Source organism: Solanum tuberosum, unplaced genomic scaffold (assembly GCF_000226075.1).
Source record: "Solanum tuberosum cultivar DM 1-3 516 R44 unplaced genomic scaffold, SolTub_3.0 scf00193, whole genome shotgun sequence".
NCBI lineage: Eukaryota > Viridiplantae > Streptophyta > Magnoliopsida > Solanales > Solanaceae > Solanum > Solanum tuberosum.
In genome coordinates this window covers 420,574-436,280 of record NW_006239118.1, presented here as the reverse complement: position 1 = coordinate 436,280, position 15,707 = coordinate 420,574, and the positions used below count along the sequence as shown (strand labels likewise).

The following is a 15,707-nucleotide window of genomic DNA, read 5'->3' as shown; positions in this document are numbered from 1 at the left end:
GGCCTCCTTTTTTTGTAATTGTTTATTATTTTTGGGGGACTGCAGTACAATTGGTATAGTATACGTGTTAATATATAGATTGTTACCATTATCAAAAAAGAAAAATGAACTCTATAATTGTTATTCAATTTTTATTGCTTCTATTCAATTTTAGTCCTCCACATTTAACTTATCAAGAAAACCAATTAATCCTATGCATTTTTCCGTAATCTCTTCAGATAGGTCATTAGAAAATAATATGCTTAAGAGTTAAGACAGTAACTTCATCAGTATAACAGCCAGCTTCTATTACGGGTGAATAAAGGCACCAATGACTAACATTCTATGATGACCTGCTGTAGAGATTTTCATATCTAATATCAATAGAAGTGCTCACTTGTTAACTGTCCACGATTACCCAGAGTTTCAAGCAACATTATTCCAAAACATCATTTGAGATGAAATTAGCTTGAATGAAGTTTGCCAACCTTGATAATATTGTTGTTGAGTAATGGTTTCATCCAAATTCCAACCAGACAGAAAGTTGCCTGTGTCGCTACTTGTCCTTTCCTCTCAAGTAGGAAATTTGGCATTCTGTTGAGGCAAGTTGTGAATTAAGAAAGTACAACAGAAACAATGAGTAAAAGCTGGAAAAGGAGGAAAGATCCAGATAACAAATTCTCCTATTCCTTGTTTATCTTTTGTTGCAAAGAAGTTTGAGCTGTAGAATTGGAGCTCTGTCAATTAACCAAAGTATTCAGTCTCCTTTTCTAAATAAACTAAGAGAGATAGCCAAAAACCAAACAAACTTAAACTGCTAGCTGAACTTACAATCAATAGCTTAAGTAATTTGGAAAAAAGACACTCATGCCATCTAAAAAAAACACTTGAACAAAGGTAGCAGATAGGACTTATCCAAAGAAGTATTCTTCACAAAGGTGAGCTTTTCAAACAAATATGACAATAAGAAGTGAGCAGCCATGACTCAAGTTGGGAACAAGAATATTTTTTTTTTTTTTTTTTTGGCCCTGTAATTTTTTTTTTTCTTTAAAACAAAAGCTGGCCTTTCATTGATGAGATAAGGATACACACTTTGAAGTTTGTCATACCAAACTTGTACCTTCGATGCTTAATGAGCACTTAGTAAAAAATAAGGCTGTACAAAGGCCAGTGGAAGTCACTGGCTACTAATCTAAGGAGGTTCAAAAATAAGGTTGGCATCCTTTGTTCTTTTTGATCTGAAGGTGGGCAAATTCATTCTATCCAAATTTACAAGGCCCTTAACAAGACTAGGAAGATTAGTATAAGAGTTGAAGACTTGGTTAACATCAGTTGAGAGGCTAATTGAAGCAAGTTTGTTCGCAGGTTGATTTGCCTCTCTAAGGCAGTGATTGATGGTGAAACCATGCTCTTCAACTATCTTTTGAATCTTCTTAACTGGGATGTACATTCTCCAAGGGATACTCCAACTTTTAGTGATAGCTTTAGCAAGTAGAATGGAGTCTGTTTCTCCGATGATCATATTTACTCCTCTTTGTATGCATAGTTGCATTCCGTGTAGCATGGACATGGCTTCAGCCCAACTGCTGGTTCCTTCTCCAAGATTTATAGTGAAGGCCATGATGACTTGTCCCAAGGCGTTCCTCAGAATTCCACCTCCACCACACCTGCCATTAACACAAGATCCATTAGTATTAAGTTTAGCAAACATAGTTGGTAGTCTGATCCAATTCACTCTTATGGCATTTTTATGATTAATAGAGACGTCAAATATTTGGTTAATGTTCTCCCAAGAGTTCTCAACTTTAATCCTGTCAAAATTTGACTGCAAAGTGAAAAACAAAATGTTAGTAATGTTTCTTTTTGATCTATACACAGAGGGCTTAATTGTTTCATATTTATGATTGCATCTGCTCCTCCATAACTCCCAACAGATAAACATGGGCAACCCTCTTGTGATGTATGATGCCACCGGATTGAGGACTTTCTTAGTCCACCATTTTTTAGTAGGTTCTTCAAATTAATGTTGGTGTACTCTATCCCAATGGGCGTTGCATATAGTCTCCAAATCTTCTTTGCGTGTTCACCTGCATAGAAAATATGTTCTGCACTTTCCAGAGTGGTAGGAATATTATTGTTAGTGCAACAATAGAAAGTGGGAGATAAAGGGATACCAAGCCTTGCAATCTTGGCATCTGTAGGAAGTCTGTTAATAATGGCTCTCCAAGTTAAGAAGGACATTTTGAAAGGGATGTCTTTATGCCATATTTTGTTAAAATCTGTGCTGTCAATACCCTTGTGCCTACAAATATTCCATGCCTATGTCACAGTGAAATTGCCCGCCGTAGTAGGGGACCAGACAGGTTTATCTTGTTCTTCATTGTTCAGATTCAGCCCCAAGCCTGTGGAACAAGAATATAATTTCATGTTGGCATTATGGACAGCAACTCACTACTGATTTTAACCCTTGATGCATTGATCAAACTAAGTAAAGAAGACATATATTGAAGAAACCATGTACCAATTTTAACAACTATAGAAGCATACTAAAATTGAAGAAAATCAAAGCCAAGAGGATGGCTATACATACACGATCCTGCATACTCGCAATCTATTGAAAACAAACGAGAAGTTGGCATGAGGCTTGCAGAAAACTCCAACAAGTAAAGAAAGGCAGATTCATTTATTTAAAATAACAAGAAGAGGATAATACAAACTCACATAAAGCATAACATGCAAGACTAAATCATAGAATCTGGCTCCAAAACAATAAACTAGTGTCCCCATATTCCAAAATATAACACCTTAAGAGACAAAGAGGGTAAACAATATACAACAAACTTGAAGAGAAAAACTAGAAACAAAGCAGCTGCAATCTGGAAAAGGGAAACAAAACTCACACACCGAAATAGACTCAGCAAAAATAACCAAGTGAAAGGAATGAAAACGAGCAGTAAAGATAATAAATAAACTCGAAATTTTGACGTCTTGATTCATTCATCCAACTAGAGGTGGAAGAAGGAAAAATATGACGTCAAATACTAAGCAATAACACAAACTCAACGATATTCAAGAAAGCAGATTCGAGAAGTGAAGTCATGAAACAAACTCGAATAAAACGGCAGAGAAACACCAGCATTAGATACAGAACAACAAAAGACTTAAATATTCCCCTCTCCTTTCCCCTTCTTCTTTAGTAGTTTAGAGCACCTCTATAGAGGACCCCATTACAGCATTCCTTCCAACCTCCTCTCTTCCAAACCCCTCAAGTCCAATTTTTCCTTTTCCTTGTTGCCCTTTATTGATCTTAATTTCTGCTTCTAGGAATCTGCTGCTTCTTTGTGCATTTAAGGTGCCAGTGTCTTAGTATAGAACCATATAGACAATCTTGCCAGACTATTGCAAGTGTTGGTATGCGGAACAACAATTTTTCAATTCCCTTACACAAGTATTTATTCCATACAAGGCTCACTCATATTATACATAACAATATCAATATTAAGAGAAAAACCATGTTGATATATGCGAGACCAGAGAATATAAATGGTAAAAACTCATAAAGATTGTTTATGCCTCTTATACAACTTAATCAAGTATATCTTAATACAATTTTAGAAAAACAATAAATCAAACTAGAAAATCACCTGTCTCAAATATGGTCCTCCACACAAGGCCAAAGCATTGTTCTGGCAAGAACGAGGAGTTTCAAATGGTTTGATATCAAGCTTTTTGTTAATAAACCCAACTTGAAAGTAAATACTCTCACCCCCCTGACTCAGGGTCCTACCATTTAACTTATCAAGAAAAACAATTAAATCCTGTGCATTTTCCCGTAATCTCTTCAGATAGGTCATTAGAAAATAATATGCTTAAGAGTTAAGACAGTAACTTCATCAGTATAACAACCAGCTTCTTTTACGGGTGAATAAAGGCACCAACAACTGACATTCAAGGACTGTATGATGACCTGTTGTAGAGATTTTCATATCTAATATTAATAGAAGTGCTCACCTATTAACTGTCCACAATTACCCAAAATTTCAAGCAACAGTATCCCAAAACATCATTTGAGACAAAATTAGCTTGAATGAATTTTGCCAACCTTCTTAATAATGTTGTTGAGTAATGGATTCTTCCAATTAGATAGAAAGTAATTCTCTGAGAAGGCTACCATCATTTTTATCCTTGGTTAACATTAGCTAAGGGAAACAGCCTGTGTCGCTACTTGTCCTTTCTTCTCAATAAATTTCACAGAAAATTGGCATTGTGTTGAGGCAAGTTGTGAATTAAAAAAGTAAAATTAAAACGATGAGTAAAACCTAAAAAAGGAGGAAGCATCCAGATAACAAATTCTCCTATTTCTTATTTATCTTTTGTGGCAAAGAAGTTTGAGCAGTAGAATTGTAGCTCTGTCAAATCCAGTCAGAGAGACAAGACAAGAAACAATGAGTAAACCAAGAGTCCATGAGTAAATATTAGAATCTGGAGAAAACAATTTCTCATTATCTTGCTATGGGAACAATACAGAACAATTTACTCAACAGAAACGTGCCTGGCTTGGAGAGTCACACTCTTGGTCCTGATTTGAATCACAGGCCTCGAATACTCCTTGGGGAAGAGACCGGAGATGGTTTAGATTACCAACTGCTGCATTTATTTCAACCATCAACATATCAACAACACCATTTTCAGCAAGAAACGCCTCTTCTGTGGCAGAGCGAAGATCAGCAGAAGAGCTGTCGTTCAAGTCAGTCTGCCCCTATCACAAACCTGTCTACATGTTCCATAAATGGAAATAGCACCCTGCGTCTAATCCATGCATAATCCTGCTCATGAAAATGTGTCATCTTAGTAGATACACCATACTTCATACTTCTATCACTTGGATACTTTTGCATAGTGGGAGTCTGCATAATGCACAAAAGATAAGTTTTACCCTTTGCGTGCCATTTCCAGAGTAGCCAAAGAACATGACACATCCTGTTCCAGCAACACGAAAATTGAGGAGCTTGTGTTTCTGAATCAAGTACAATTGCCGGCCAAGCAGGACAATGTCCCCAAACTATGTCACCTGAATTAAAACCCTCATGATCAAACCTATAAGCTCTCCTCCCTCCCTCCCGCTTCACCATTGCATCAGTTCCACTTAAAATCTATAGCTTCATCAAACTCCCATCAAGTGCGTCGGCATCTCCCAATCGCTCGTGTAATGATGTTAATGTACTGCGGGAAGTAGAATACTTCCTACTATCTAATCGCTTTGACCCATTATACCCAATTTCTACTGTTTCATCGGGCGAAAACACACAACATTGGTAATTTACCTTGTCATCCACACGCTTCTTAGTTCCAATTTCACGTTTGGCATTTTTCAAGCTACCTTTTTCTCTATTTAGATTAAATTCAGGGTCCAAAGTTGATTCTTTTACAGTAGTTTTACTCTTCTCTTTCTTCCAGTTATCGAGAACAGAGTCATTAAATCTAGACGAAAGTACCTGAAGAGACACAACAATTATTTATTCCATGAAGGGCTTACTCACATTTTACACAACAATATCAATATTGACGATTACTCAAGAGAAGAACCATGTTAAAATATGCGAGACCAGAGAATATTGTTTATGCCTCTGAGACAACTTGATCAAGAATACTATCTAAATACATTTTTAGAAAAACAATGCATCAATCAGGATGGAACTTAAAAATCACCTGTCTCGGAGATGGTCCTCCACACAAGGCAAAACTGAAGAGTTTCAAGCTTCTTATTAATTACTCCCAGACGATGGCAAATCTCATTCACATTTAACCACACTAAGAATCTCTTAACTTCAATTCCTTCTAAATCAGTAATCGACCCAAGACTCAGCGTAATAAACCAAATATTCAAACTCCACATAACCAGTAAAACTCCATCATCGAAAAGAGAGTAAGATTTTACAGAGCTTGGTAAAAGCCCTTGAGGAAGGTTGAATTTAGTGAGGATTCCGTATACAATTGTGTTGGGGTTCGTGGGTAGATTGATAGACAGGGAAGAAGGAGATGAGAGGAGGAGGAGGAGGACATTGAAACCCCCATAGAAAGAGGAGGAAGAGAAGAATAGTCAGGGTAATAAACCAAATATTCAAAATCCGCATAACAAGGCTTCTACAGAAAACTTGAAAGGTTCCATCATCGGAAAGAGAGTAAGATTTTACAGAGCTTGGTAAAAGCCCTTGAGGAAGGCTGAATTTTGTGAGGATTTAGTAAACAGTTGTGTTGGGGTTGAATGAAGTTTGCCAACCTTAATAATATGTTGTTGAGTAATGGCTTCATCCAACCAGATAGAGAGTAATTCTCTGAGAAGGCTACCATCATTTTTATCTTTAGTTAACATTAGCTAAGGGAAACAACAATTCTCTGAGAAGGCTACCATCATTTTTATCTTTAGTTAACATTAGCTAAGGAAAACAGCCTATGTCACTACTTGTCAATAAATTTCTCAGAAAATTGGCATTCTGTTGAGGTAAGTTCTTAATTAAGAAAGTAAAACAGAAACGATGAGTAAAACCTAGAAAAGGGGGAAGCATCCAGATAACAAATTCTATCTATTCCTTATTTATCTTTTGTTGCAAAGAAGTTTGAGCAGTAGAATGAGTAAAAATAATTTCTCTGTCAAAGCCAGTCAGAGAGACAAGACAAGAAACAATGAGTAAAAACAATTTCTCATTGATCTTGCTGTGGAACCAACTCTACAATAGAACAAAGACTTGCAAGAACTGGAAATACAAGAGCATTCACGGGGAACAAATTAATGCAGCTGAACAAGGAAATTAACCAGACACTACAACACTAATTACCTCCAAACCTTGAAAATGAATCAGCGACATGGTTTGACAATGAAACTAACATATGTAAAGATTGTTGTTACTTTCCTTCCAACCTCGTTGCTTCCACAAACCCCTCAAGTCCAATTTTACCTTTTCCTTATTGGCCTTTACAGATATTAATTTCTGCTTCATTGTGCATTTTAGGTGCCAGTGATTAGTTTACAATATACACAATCTTGCCACACAAATTTTAAATTCCTTACACAATTATTAACCCTAATTAAAGAGAAGAACCATACAACTTGATAATACAATTTTAGAAAAACAATGAATCAACAAGAAGAACCATACAACTTGATAAAGAATATCTTCAAGGCCATACAATGTAACGTGAAAATCACCTGTCTCAGAGATGTTCCTCCACACAAGGCCAAACAAGAATGAAGAGTTTCAAACCGTTTGATATCAAGCTTCTTGTTAATGAAACTTAGCTTCAAGGATCTCATTCACATTTAACCACACCAAGAATCTCTTAACTTCAATTCCTTCTAAGTCAGTAATCGACCCAAGACTCAGTTACCTTCTCAGCGTAATAAACCAAATATTCGAACTCTACATAACCAGTAAAACTTCAAATGTTCCATCATCGGTAAAAGCCCTTGAGGAAGGTTGAATTTAGTGAGGATTCCGTATACAATTGTGTTGGGGTTCGTGGGTAGATTGAAAGATAGGGAAGAAGGAGATGAGAGGAGATTGAAACCTCCATAGAAAGAGGAGGAAGAGAAGAATAGAGAAAACCCCCATTGTTCTTGTTCTTGTTCTTGATGCCTCCATAGAAGGAGGAGTGAGTATATATACTGAAAGAAGGAAGAGAAGAAGAATAGGCTGTGAGTGGTTGTACATAAGCTAAAATACTTGTACGATTAGTTTTTTTGTTACCATCCCTATGAGCTCCCAACCCCTTTGCTCCCTTACTCGAACTTGCAACCTTCTGGTTGGAACTGAGAGGTGCTTACCATCCGAGCAACTCTCTCTCGGCCGATTAGCTTCTTTGAAAATTGAACGTTGTGGGTCAAATTCACAATTTCTATCGTATCTTAATAAAAATTAGGTTCAAGTGGAATAAATAAAAGTATTAAAAATATCTGACTCTTATTAGTTATTTTATCTTACTAAATTAAAAAAATATTAATTAAATTTATTTTTTATTACCTTTGAGACTAGTTCTTTTTAAAAGTGTTCATATTTGTTTGTAAATTCCCAAAAAGTATTCATAATAATATTGATTGTGATGTGAAGTGTTCCTCAATTAAGTCCAAATTTGTGGTGAATTTGAATCAATCAATCAATCAGAATCAGGGGCGGACCTACAGTGAGTCAAGTGATAACACCATATATATATTTAATCAGTTCAAACTTGTGGTGAATTTGAATCAACCAATCAATCAGAATAAAAATGTAAATGATTAACAAATATAAGACGGAAGGAATAATAATTGTTGTTAAAATAAATATCATATATATAGTGTTAAGAAAATTTTAAAAAAAATGTTAAAAGTATATCAAACTTTATTTCTAAAATAAGATTAAGCTTTACATTGTGTGTGGTATGCATATTTATCTTGTACGTACTGTCAAATGAGTGCCCCAACACTACACATAACCAAATTTGTGTTGGGTTGAAAAGTAATCAGGGCCGTCAATCGGAAGCTTATAATTGTAAATCACGAAGGTGATCAATTAGATGACAAACAAAAGTGATCTTGGGCATATTTACATGTCTAGGAGCCAAATAACACTCATACTTTGACCAAGTTTGATGACAAATTCTTGTGTTAATGATAGTGTTTGAGTCATGTTATTTCATTATGAATAACCGATCTGATTAGTGACTGTAGGTTGGGAAGTAGGAGGAAAAGGTACAAAAAAAAATGGAAGCACAAGAAGTAGAAGTGGATCTGATCACTAAGGCGCAAAGGACAAAGGAGAAAAGGAAGTTAAAGTGAAAAAAATCCAGTGCTCTGTATCCTCTCTGTGACGCAGAGAGGGAACTAATTATTTGTTCAAACTAATGATGTTGAGGTGGAGGACTACATATCCTCTCTACGTCGCGGAGAAGAGAAGTTCGTTAAAGTTGAATTTACAATGCACCTGCGCGTCGTGGACCCAATAAGGTCAAATTTTCTACCGACTTTTCTCCAACTATAAATAGACTCGAATTTTATTATTTTAATTATTCTTTTTTTTACTTTTAAAGAACGGCGACTTGAAAAATTATTTCTTCAATATTAGGCTACATTCCTACTCTTTACTTTTATCAATTTCTCTTATGAATATTTAAATCTTACTTATCTTTTGAGTACTTGATCATTTATGAAAACACCAATTTTGGTATTAATTTTCTTTTTAACTTCTACGTTATGTCTTTATTACCACATTTACATTTGTTTACTATTTACATATTAAAAAAATATTTTTAAAAAATTATAAAAATGAAACAAACATGAGTTATCAATAATATTTAAGAGTAGAAGTTATAAAGAAGATAAGAGACATGTGTTATCAAAACTTTAATAAATAATATTATTATGACATTAAATACATTAATCATTATGCATTGATTTTATTTGTAAAAATAAATAAATGACTGAAAAATATAAGGGTAAAAATCACAAAAAGAAGAAAAAAGATAAATAACTTGATTGCATAAGAGACATGCCATATTACCATCTCAAAGACCACAATTAAATAATATATAGACATAGATTTTCATAATTATGTAGCTAAGACATATAAAAAAAACCTACATTATTATATTCACAAAGTAATAAAAAAGAAACTTCTAAATACATTTCAAGCAAGAAAAAATGGCGACAAAAACAAATTGTTAGATGTGTAAATATGCAATGATACACATAATAATTTATTTCATCTTTAATTTTTGAGAGAAAATTAAATAGAACTTATTCTCATAATTCTTTTGATTGAAATAAGATAGTTATATTAATTATGCTTTATAATAAAAAGTACTCAAGATCATAGAGCACTAAATTAGCAATGCTGTCAATATGTGTAGTTAAGTTACTATTACAAGTCAAAGTAAAAAAAAATAAAAATCTCTAATAAAAGTAATGTCTAACTATGCTTCAAAAAATATTCTTCTAAGTCTTCCTTTGAAAGTAGATCCACCATCATATTCCACTCCCTAAAGCTATGTTAAAGTTATTAGTATATGATATCAATTTTTTTAAACACAATTAACAATAAATAAAATAAAATATTTAAAAAACATGTAAATATGTTTTTCGTAGTTCAACTTTTTTTTAAAAGTGAAAAAAATCATTATCAAACGCGTTTGAAATGAAACGTACGAGGAACGCATAAGGTGTTGGGATTATGAGGTACCATTCCAATTGTCTAAAAAACTTGTTCTCTACGATTAACACCTGATCAGGAGTGTAAATTTTTTCTGAAATGCAAACAAAGTTATTGACCTGAAAAATCAAATTAATTCATTAAAAAATTTATTAGCTTTAGCCATAAGTAGCTATATTGTAAAAGACTTTCATATTTATTTGATGTAAGCTCTGGAAATATACCTCATGGCTCAAATTTCTTCATATTTGAAGGTTATGAATATGACATTAATGCACACCAACTGCAATTTCCTTCTTGATTAATGTAGTTTCTCACGATAATAATGTTGATTATGATGTGAAGCGTTTCTCAATTAAGTTATGAAAATCATTTTTTGGGTCCAATTCTTACGGACCCAGTTACGGGTCATTGAGGCATCTACCGACCGTAATTTAGGCCTGTAGAATGAAGTTTTGAATCAAGTTTTTAAGTTTGATTTCCACGGATCTAATTACGGATTGTAAACCCAGTTACTAGCCGTAATTTGGGCCCATAGGTGGTACTTCATAAACTCAAATTTCGGTCTAACTTCCACGAATGGGATCTACGACCCGTAGATCAAACCACAGACAGTAGATGGCCTCGTGGAACGTTTCCAACAGTTTTTTTTGTTAGGGTTTCTTTTTTATTTTCTCAGATTTCCTAAGTCTAAGTCAAGATATTACGCATAGCCTAAAAGGATTTTCAAGCTTAAGACTTAGTTCATATAGTTTTAACTCCCTCAAATCCATAAATCACTTTAAGTAAGGAAGAAGCTAGGGTTTTCAAGCATCTTCTTCAAGTTTCTTCAAGAACTTTTTTCTTCCAGGTATGTAAGAACAGTTGAGAAGAGTTTTTTTTAGGGAGCACTAATGATTTAAAATTCACCATTTTGTATTACGAAAAGTATTCCCAATTTAATAAAAGCATAAATAGTTTTAAAAGAAGTTTCATTAAGTAAAGTAAAGATCAGTTTTTCTCTGAAAGGGTCTTTTGAATATTAACTCGACCCAGTGAGTATTATTATATGAAAATTAATACGTATATTTTAGGAGTAGTATTCAGCACCGATTTGGGTAAGAGTTAATACAACTCAAATCCCATAAAATGTGTCACCAACATAGATAGGATCATATCGAAATTCAGATGACTCCTTACCAGCTTCAAGAAAGCTTTTAGTAGATTCATAAGTTAACTTGCGTCCTATACCAGGCAAGGTATAGGAGGGTTCTAACAATGTGGGAAAGATGTTGTATTATCACAACGCTTATAGTGCTGGTTGTCGGTTAGAGAAACTCCCGCAAAAAGTAAAGTAGATTATTTCAGTATTTACTATCATTGCATGCCTATTGTAAAGCTTTTTAATTATTTCATTCATATTCACGCTTTACTTCAGTTGACTTATTTATCTTTCATTCAGTTCAACTATCTATTTCCTTCATCTTTATTACATAATGTACATTCCATGTACTGACATCATTCGACACTTCATAGTTTTATGATGTAGACACATGTAATTAGGAACATCAACATGTGCTTCGTTGTGATCACAACATCCACTCGTCTTCTTTTGGTAAGGCCGCGTTGATTGTGGATGACTCCAGTTTTATTTCTTAGTAGTTGTTTGTAGGTTGTCGTGGTATGTTTAGAAAGTAGAGGCTTCATAGATAGACAGAGTCAGAGAGGCATTTCAGTTTCTTTTCAGATATTTTAACAAACTTTTTGTCATTTATACTCAGTATTTTCAGACAACTCAGTTTATTCTTTAAATGCTCATTAGTTTTAAGTTTCTGTATGCATGTTTTAATCTTCCGCTAAGTAGTAAGTCGGACCAAGTGTTATCTTGGGACCAACAATAATTTCCGAATGCCAACCATGTTCAGGGTGTAGGCTCGGGGTGTGACACCTATTTATCTTGTAAGTACTCTCAAATGGGCACAACTATTTCAGGCTTCCCTATGTGAGCATTATATCTATACTTCACCTTAAAAATGAGCCTTCCATAGCTAGTACTAGAGAAGATGACAGGTGACTGACGAAACTTACCATGGTTTTCACATTATGCAGAATTGTGGGGTTGAGTCAAGATCGCATCCTCATTGGTGTGATGACGACGAAACAAACGAAGAACTCCATCAACAAATGTACCACTACCCCATGTACACAATCTGACTTCTCTCCAAAACTTCTGTGTTAATTCGTTATTCTTTGCTAAACCATGATTTATGCAGAGATGGACATAAGGAGATAATGAAGATTCATAAGTGTTTCAATAGAGGAAGGAGATGAAGAATAATAAAGAGATGGGTTTGGGGATTTAATTTGGTATGAATTCATTTGATTAAGTGGATCAGATTCGTATAAAGAAAAGAAATTGAATAATTTTAGTTGATTTGGGGATTTTCATCCAATTGAGGGGTACACTCAATAAGTTTATTAATGGTAGGGGTATGAATAACTCGATATTAACAGTAAGCTAAGGTCAACTAATAAACGAAAGGTGAGAGATATTTTTTTTTATCCTTTTTCCTATATTAAATTTACTCAAGAATATTGTTTGGTAAAAGGCTATAATTCACCTCTAAACTTGTTCTGAAAAGTCAGTTTCGCGTTTAAATTATCACAACAACCTATTACACACCTTTACTATTCAAAAGTGAATTCATTTACCCCCAAAAACTGACATGGCAAAAAAAAAATCATGTTTAGTAAAAAATAATAATGAAAATCCTCTTTTTCCCCACAGCTCCACCCTATCACCCCATGCCTCCTCCTCATCTTCTTCTTCACCACCGCACCCCGATCTTTTTGTTCTTCTTTATTTTTTTAATTTTTCATCACCTTCCATACTCGATTTCCATCCACCCCACCCCCACCATAATTCTCCCCTCCTTCCAATCATATTCTATTTCAATGTTTATAGATTTCACTATCTCCATTATATTTGATTTTCTCTTTGACTTTTTTAGTGGTTAATAAAATTGATGATTGAGTTTAAAAAATAAAATATAATGATGAATTCATTGGTGATGGGTGGTGCGTGGGTGACAAAGAAGTGGGAATGAAGATGGTCAAGAAGAAGAAATCGATATTGATAATGGTGCGGAAGACTAACTCGAGCATACATAAGCATCAAATTGAAAGAAATGTTTAAAAATAGTTTACTGAATCTAAAAAATGAATTGAATATACTGAGTATGAAACATAAGTTTTAAATAAAACATCTAACATTGAAAGACTCTCCAAAACTGTCTACCTATGAAGCCTCTATTGCATTTAAACAAGTGTCGGGAGAAGACCAGCGACTACTCAAAACAACTAACTAGAAAATAAATGTGTGAAGTCCCCCGAAATGCAAGTAGGCTCACCCAAGCTATCTGAAGTGCAAAGTGATCTCAACGAAATATTTGTTGATGATCCTAAGAACCTATACATGCATCATTAAAAGATGCAGGTCGAATGACATAAATACATTAAATGTACGAGTATGTAATATAGCTTCATCACAAATAACTAAACTGATAAGACTGCAATAGATAAAACATAAACTCAACTGAATGTAATTGATTAAAGGAATGAAATCATTTAAAACTTTACAAAAATACTTACTCATCTCTGAACCTCAACATAATAAGTGATATAATAAAAATACACTTTCTAACTCTATTTGGGAGATTCTCTAACGGCAACCTGTCACGACCTGAGCCCACACCCTGGACGTGGCCGGCACTCAAGAACCATTGTTGGTACCCAAGTGAACTGTCACGACCCGAGAGTACCCCCTGTCGTAACATGGCGTATTCGACCCCGAAGGGGTCTTATACGAGCCACATAGTCATTCATTGCATTCAATAATGAAAATAGTGCGGAATAAAAAAAAAACTTATTTACATCCACACATTTAAACTTCATTAAAACAACTTTAAAAACACACAGCGGAAGTCTAAGTCTCACATGGCCATCTTAGACACAGTCACAAAACATAAGTAGGGACACGGCCCTTTACAATCAAAAGAAGTCTATTAAGTCTATTACATGAACAAAAGAACTTAAAAGTCTTATCCTCGAATCCATGAGGACATACCAAGTCTTGGAGGAAAGCAATCCAACACTTCAAACTAGCTAGGAGGGATCACTTGCCGGAACCTACACTTATAGTAAAAATATGAAGAATATGGGTTAGTACACAAAATGTACTAAGTATGATGACCATGCAAAACATGCCTAAAAAGGGACATTTTAGTTAGAAACCATGCATTATGCCACCTTTTTGAAATATCATGAACAATAGCATAAAAGACATACAAGACAAGCATAAACATCAAGTAAGTCATAATATTACCTTTAAACAATTTCAACATGAAAACCTTTACCTTGGACCTTCACCTCAAGAAACCCTTATGCTATACCTCGTGCAATGTATGGATGGCGTCCCATACCACCATCCATACTAAGGCACCACATTGAGGTCACTTAAGGTAACTTATCATTCCTTTCTTTCACCTTTGCACAATATTCATACATAAGAGGTATATCATTAATTAAGACATGACAAGGGAAAATAACTCGTAATATAACCCAAGTATAGCATGCATCTCATATTAAGCATTTGAGAGCCAACATTCTTTAATAACCTCATTTAGGGTACATTCATGTCACAGTCATTAGGATTTAGAGAAACTCACTATGACCCTCTCCAAGCCTACTCGTGCAATGTATAGGTAGCATCCCATACTACTACCTACACTTTGTAGAACCTATCAAGAAACCATAATGAAATCTCACATGATGGGAAGTAAGCGTTTAACCGACATAGACCATGAGAGCTTGTCATGGAATCCGGTGTCATAAGTCCCCACACCGTAAAGAGGTGGTCTACTTGCCTAAGGAAGACCGGTATATAGCTTAATGGATCCACTAGCTACCTATGCGGGCACATAGTTTATGGGATAAGGTAGACGATCATTGAAACTCATGCCTAACTATTGGGGGAGTTTCCATCTAACCAAATCCACTCGGTGCTTAGCCAACATTCCCATAGAATAGTTCGTTATCTTGACAATATCACATATGAGAGGTGTCATTGGCCTACCAACTCCAAATTACATTTATTAACACGTGAAAGGGTGCTTTAAGCCTACCGTTTCAAGGTTCATTTAGGAAAGCTCATTAACTCCTCTTGAAAGGGTGCCATGGGCCTGCCGATTCAAGTCTCATCATTAACCTTTATGGAAAGGTGCCATAGGCCTACCGATTCCAAGGTTCATTATAAGCTCGTGTGGAAGGGTGCCACTAGCCTACCGATCCGAGGATTCAACAATCAACAATATAATCATTTATACAAGAAAATGATGCATAAGCCCTACCAATTCAAGGTATACTTTATATTGAAGAATCCTTCATATTCTATCATCAACATTCATGAGTGTCAAATTGAGAAAAATCCTTTCAATAATAACACATTTACGTTCATAACATGATCACATTAGATCCATTGAATGTCCATTCATAAAATGTCATGTAACA

At 34.7% G+C, this 15,707-nt stretch overlaps 1 long non-coding RNA gene across 2 annotated transcripts; it reads right to left on the bottom strand.

Moving 5' to 3' along the window:
- Positions 1-1,032: 1,032 nt before the first annotated feature.
- Positions 1,033-7,637, bottom strand: LOC102605107 (uncharacterized). Of its 2 annotated transcripts, none has more exons than XR_001474393.1 (3): positions 7,187-7,637; positions 3,624-4,886; positions 1,033-2,381 (listed from the first exon to the last, which is right to left on the bottom strand). It is a non-coding gene; the product is annotated as an uncharacterized lncRNA (long non-coding RNA). The 2 variants fall into 2 exon arrangements; XR_001474394.1 differs by lacking the exon at positions 1,033-2,381 and adding an exon at positions 4,916-5,474 and having other exon boundaries at positions 3,490-4,805.
- Positions 7,638-15,707: the final 8,070 nt, after the last annotated feature.